The sequence below is a fragment of the Chrysochloris asiatica genome, unplaced genomic scaffold (assembly GCF_000296735.1).
Source record: "Chrysochloris asiatica unplaced genomic scaffold, ChrAsi1.0 scaffold00066, whole genome shotgun sequence".
NCBI lineage: Eukaryota > Metazoa > Chordata > Mammalia > Afrosoricida > Chrysochloridae > Chrysochloris > Chrysochloris asiatica.
In genome coordinates this window covers 1,971,690-1,978,018 of record NW_006408584.1, presented here as the reverse complement: position 1 = coordinate 1,978,018, position 6,329 = coordinate 1,971,690, and positions in this window count along the sequence as shown.

Below are 6,329 nucleotides of genomic sequence, written 5' to 3'. Positions count from 1 at the left end.
GAGCAATTGATGGTCTGTTCCACAATCATCCCTTGCCTTGTTTTGGCTGATGTTATGGATGATATTTCTTTTGGCTTCTTTAAATGTTCCTTAGGATTTCCTGCATGGTGAAAATGGTTACACTCTGGGTGGAGAGGTTGACAGTTGTGAAATGTCTCAAATAACAATCTGGCAATTAGCTACCAAATGGTCACAGTTTAGAATACCCTTTGGAGCACAGTTCTACTCTGAAACAGTCATGAGATCTCCATGAGTCAGAATCAACTCATTTTAACATCAGCTGGCAGATTCTTCCTCAGAGCTGGACTCTTCGGCACACATAGTAATTTGCATACACTTCTGGGTGGGGTTTGGAAGGTGGATAAATTACCATCTGTTATTGATTCTGCTTTGGACTGGAGGATGTGTAATGTATCAACTATTTTTAACCGTGATCTGGTGTTGTAGGATAATCACTGGTCTTCTAACTGCAAGCTTGGTGGTTCAAACCCATCAGTCATTCCTTGGAAACTCTATACAGGACTTCTATGAGTCAGAACATGACTACACTTTAAACATCAGCTCTTTTATGTGCTGTTTTACAATTTCTTGGCCTTACTCTTCTCCTTATTGTTTTGTAGCTTGCTGAGGAGTGGGGTGGGGAAGGCTTGGAGGGAGTACAGGAGGGAGACTAGTTGCTGTCTTCTTGCTATCACAGATGCAGCATCTTTAATGTGATTCTGAAACATTTAAGTATTCTTATTATGATACTATTTAATGAACATGATGAACCCTACCAAAGAAGGATACCTACTCACTAATAGAAATTTTAAAATAAGAAGACAAAACAAACACATTCCTAATTTCACTTCCATTGGAATCATTACACTCTCTTTATTCTTTATTTTCTCTTATATAAAAGAAGCCTCAATCAGCATATAATGGAAGTATGCATATTATGAATGTTTTCCTTTAAATCTGATTCAAGTAACGAAGACCTATGGTGAAAAGGTGATGTGAAATCTTTCATGCAAACTAAATTATGTATAAGTTACAAGTTAAAAGTTTTGCTAAAAATGTTGACTTTCACTTAAATACACACATATATTAGCTTAAAAGACAAGAGACATCACATGATGACATAACAATGTTTTAGAATATAACATCTAATAGTAATTTTCAGTACTTTGTCTTTTGAAACAGGGACAGTTTCACTGCCTAGGGACATAATTAGCATATGGTTATCAGCAAGGCAGAACAAGGTGAAACAACTGAGGCTGCCTGGCCCTGGTTACCAGGGGCTTAGGTATGTCAGACAAGTTAGACACAGTCTCTTCTCGCCTGCCTCTTTTTACTTAATGATTGTAAAATTTATTTAACTGAAAGAAATATGAAGACAAACATGTTTTAAAGAACATGATGTAATCAAATTAGAGAACACTCTGTTTTGAATTGATTGTTTAAAGTAACTTCGAGGAAGTCAGAGGGAAGACATAAAAAAAGAAAGTTTCTTGTTGAAAATTTTTTCTGTATGATGCTTAAGACCATGGATATTTTCCCATCCAAAGCAAGAAAAGAGTAAACAAAAATCAAAGCTGCTTTGCTGTAGAGTGGAATTCCCTGGAATCAGATGACCCATATCTTGAACTATTTTTTTTTTTTTAACACACTATTCACAAAATAATTAATAACCTGGAAACTGATGGGTTGTGGACTTTACAAACAAAATTCCTACAATAAATCCCCAGGAACTGTTTACATCATGTTCTCTTATCTATTCAATCCCCTGTTGCCTTGAGGGGTAGGTGACAAAAGGATATTTGATTATGTTAGATTTCTGCCCTAAGGTTAATGAGTAATGTTTGTGATCTGAAACAGGTATATTACATTGATAGTGTCAGGAATGCCCCCTGTTGTGCAAAAAAGGTGTCAAAATGCCAATAACCAAGTGTGTGGTGAAGGTCATACAGACTCTATCTGGCCACTTAGTGTGCAGATCATAAACTCTTAATAAGTAGTACTTGGGCTGGGAAAGCCTCATAATTTGTCCACACATGTCTTTTCTTCTATACCACCACACCCCATCAAAATACACCCTAGGGCTTTAAACATTTTCACAAGCAAATCTCAAGATATTTCTAACTTCTCTGTAAATGGGTGGAAAATAGAGACATCTCCCTTGCTTACAAAACTTAATTATTTTAGATCTCCATGCAGCATATCAATTTCAATTCATTTTAAAAATAAATTGCACATGCGAAATGAACACCGTTCTAATGCTATGCCCTTCATGTTCTCTGAAACTGTGAGCTGAATTTAAATTTCTCCACTGTCAGACGATGAAGTTCTGAATTGCAATGGCCTTTGCAATCCAGTTATGCTGCTAACCTATGCAAAGTCTGACTCAGATATCTGATTTTAAAGGGGATAAAAAAATTTAAGTCACTTTTTCCAAATTAATTTTCATTATAATTTATAAGCGTAGTTCTTTATCTTCCTCATTCAACTTTTACTGGTGCCTACTACTCACCAGGCAGAATCCTAAGATTTGAAACATCAGTAATATAAGCAGATGTGCTTGTGGGCATTGCTTTCACATAACTATCTATTATATTTTGGCTAGGTTTGTGTAAGGACTATTTGTTTCTCATTGGAATTCAATGATATCAGGAGAAAGTACAGTTACTCACTGAGATCTTTGTTTAAGAAGAAAATCTTGCAATTAATTGCATCCAACTCATCAGTCCTTTTTCATTTTCAAGTTTATTTAGTCTCACTCCATCACTTACTAGTCAAATAATTAATCTGCCTTCCACTTCTTGAATATATATGGTCCAAATCCTCCAAAATGGACATCTAGGGAAATGCTAGGGGTAAAAACATCACAAAAAAGGTAGATTCTTGTAACCTTTCAATGCTACACTTTTTCTTTCTTTCTTTCTTTTTCCTTCATTCAACTGTGTAATTACCTCTACTTTTAATTCCCTGGAAAGAAAAAGGAAAGAGATGGAAAAAGGCCATAAGTGTTTTATGGCATGAAATATCAATGGACAAATAAATAATATCATGATAATTGGAGAAAAGATTGAAGTTTTCAAAGACTTCATTTGGCTTGGATATACCATCAACATTCATGAAAGCTTCACTCAAGAAAGCAAATGACATATTGCATTAGGCAAAACTGCTGCATGGACCTCTTTAAAGTGTTCAAGAGCAAAGATGTCGTTTTGAGTACTAAGGTGTACTTAGCCTAAGCCATGGCATTTTCACTAGCCTCATATGCTTGTGAAAGTTGCACAATAAATAAGGAAGACCACAGAAGAAACAATGCATTAGAGTTATGGTGCTGGAGAAGAATATTGAAGGTACCATGGATTTCAAGGAGAAAAACTAATCTATGTTGGAAGAAATATAACCAAAATGCTCCTTAGATGCCAAGATGGCAATACTTTTCTCTCATTCTTCAGACATATTATCTAGAATTAGCAGTCTCTGGAGAAGGACATCATGCTTGATAAAGTGGGGAGGAGGTCAGCAAAAAAGAAACAGCCCCTCATTGAGATGGATTGGCATAGTGACATCAGCAATGGGCTCAGGCATAGCAGCAATTGTGAGGATGATGCAGGACCAGTGTTGCTATGTGTCAGAACAGACTCAACGGCACCTAAAAACAACAACATAACAAGTACTTACAGTTATAGAGATTTTCTGATTGCTTTATCCAATTTGTTGTTGTTAAGTGCCATTGAGTCTGTTCCAAATCATAGCAGCCCTGTATAAGGCTTCCAAGGAGCGGCTTGTGAGTTTGAATCACTGACCATTGGTTAAAACCAAACTTGCAGTCCAGTGATTTATCCCACAGTTCCACACCAGGACTTAAACTTATGTGAAGTTAGTAATGGCTTCTACTAGTGGAATATGGCATATAATGTGATAGATTTGGATATTCTGGAGCCCATCAATGGTCTTATTGCTGTAGATATATTTATATGTTACATAAAATAGATATGAGAGATTTAAGGTAGAAGTTATAGAGCATTTGTACCCAAGTCTTCTCTTGGCTGTGGCTAAAGAATTATTCTGATTATGGGTTTGATTCTCTGACCTTTTGATTAGCAGCCAAGTGCTTAACCACTGTATCAGTATGGCTCATTTTCAGATTAATAACTTTTGATTATCAATACTGCTCTTCTATCAAAAATATAATGTTATGCCTTGGATTTTCATTATCACACATATTTTGATAATGAAATATGTGTTTGAATCATATTCCTCCTCCTTCTCCTGTAGAATTTTTCTTGACAGTTGGTTATGCAGAATGACATGGGAATTGTGAATCTCTTAAAATAAATATATGAGAAATATATTTATTTAAAAACAACCAATTATGATAAATGTAGCTTTAATTTTTAAAAAATGGAATTTGAATAGTTGCATCTCTAAGTAATAATTCTTTATCTTCATTGTGGTAGTGGTGGTGTGCCGTGGAGTCGATTCTGACTCATAAGGGCCCTGTCTAGGATATCTTCATAGAAGAGGTTTATTTTTAAAATTTTTCTTTAAAATCATGTATGCTACCAATTTGTTCATTCTTAACAATTTGTTGCTGTTGTTAAGTACAGTGGAGTCGGTTCTGACTCATAGTGACACTGTACAACGTTTCTGAGGCTGTAAATCTTTATGGGAGCAGAACACTTCATCTTTCTCCCGCAGAACCGCTGTAGTTTCGAACTGCTGACCTTGCAGTTCGCAGCCTGACTCGTAACCACTATACTACCAGAGCTCTTTATTAGATCTGTGTGTGTGTGTGTGTGTGTATATATATATATAGTGGTGGTAATGTGCCATGGAGTTGGTGCCAACTGATAGCAACTCTGTATAGGGTTTCTGAAGCTGTGAATGTTTACTGGAGCAGAAAGCCTCATCTTTCTCCCAGGAAGCAGCTGGTAGAGTTTGGTTAGCAGCCCAGCTGGTAATCCACTATGCTACCAGGGTTTCCTTTATACACACACACACCGACCTTATGGTTCAAATTAACCTTGCAGTCCAATGTATTAACTTGCAGACACACACACAGATGTGTGTGTGTGTGTGTGTGTGTGGTGGTGTGAAGGTGTGCCGTGCAGTCAGTTCAGACTCATAGAGACCATGCACAGGGTTTCCAAGGCTATAAATCTTTATGGGAGCAGAAAGCCTCATCTTTCTCCCGCTGAGCCACAGGTAGTTTCGAACTGTTGACCTTGAGGTTAGCAGCCCGATTTGTAACCACTATGCTACCAGAGCTCCATACACACACACACATGTAATCCTGGTGTGGCACTATGGGTTAATGCGCTGGACTGCAAGGCCAATTTGAACTGAAGGTCAGTGATTCAAGGTCACCAGCTGTTCCTTGGAAGCCCTATATAAGGTAGTTATGAGTCAGAACTGACTCGATGGCACTTAACAACAAATATATATAAATTTATAAATATATATATGAATATATATATATACACATACAACTCTGAATGAATTTGACAGAAGTACCATCTTTTTGTATCTTTGGGTAAACATGCTAGAACTAGAACTTCAAGCAAGGTGCTGAAATTACCTAAAGAACAAGAAGAAATTGTGAGTAAAATACAATGCTTTGGTTGCCTTATTATATATGTGTGAATTATCACCAATAATATTAGTTACTGAAACCACCTAATTAAAGAATATTTAATGAGTGGATATTTTATTCTCATGTACCTGGAGTTTATAAAAGAGATTTAGTAGACTTTTCACATTTAAATCTAACATATAACACAAATTAAACATTCTCTCCGATGATGCAGTGGTCAAAGAAGTAAATGCAACCAATTGTCTTACTTCCTATTTATGAGTTTCACTCTAGTTTTTACCTTGACTATAATTTCAAATTAGCCATCTCAGTAAACATAAAATTTTATCTCAATTAAAACTCATGTATATATGACATAGAAAGTTGAGATATAAATGCAATAAAGTGGATGACATCATTTTTTTTAATGTGGCACCTCATTTATTTTCCTATTGCAGTTCTGCCTCACAGAGGAATGATGATTCAAAGTTGTGGTTTAGTTAGCTAAAACAGATTACTAAATTATCATAAACTCAATCAGTGGGAAACCTGGCAGCCAGTAAAGTTATTTATGATGTGCCACAAGCAAATTCATGCTCCCACTTTGAGGTTTTGCTAATAAGGCACATTTCTAATTCCTGGGAGGGAAAAAGAAATACAGCTATTCTAAAATATTTGGGGAACGCTGGTGGTGTAGTAGTTAATAGTTGGGTTGCTAGCCAAAAATTATACAATGTTGTTGTTGTTGTTAGGTGCCATCAAG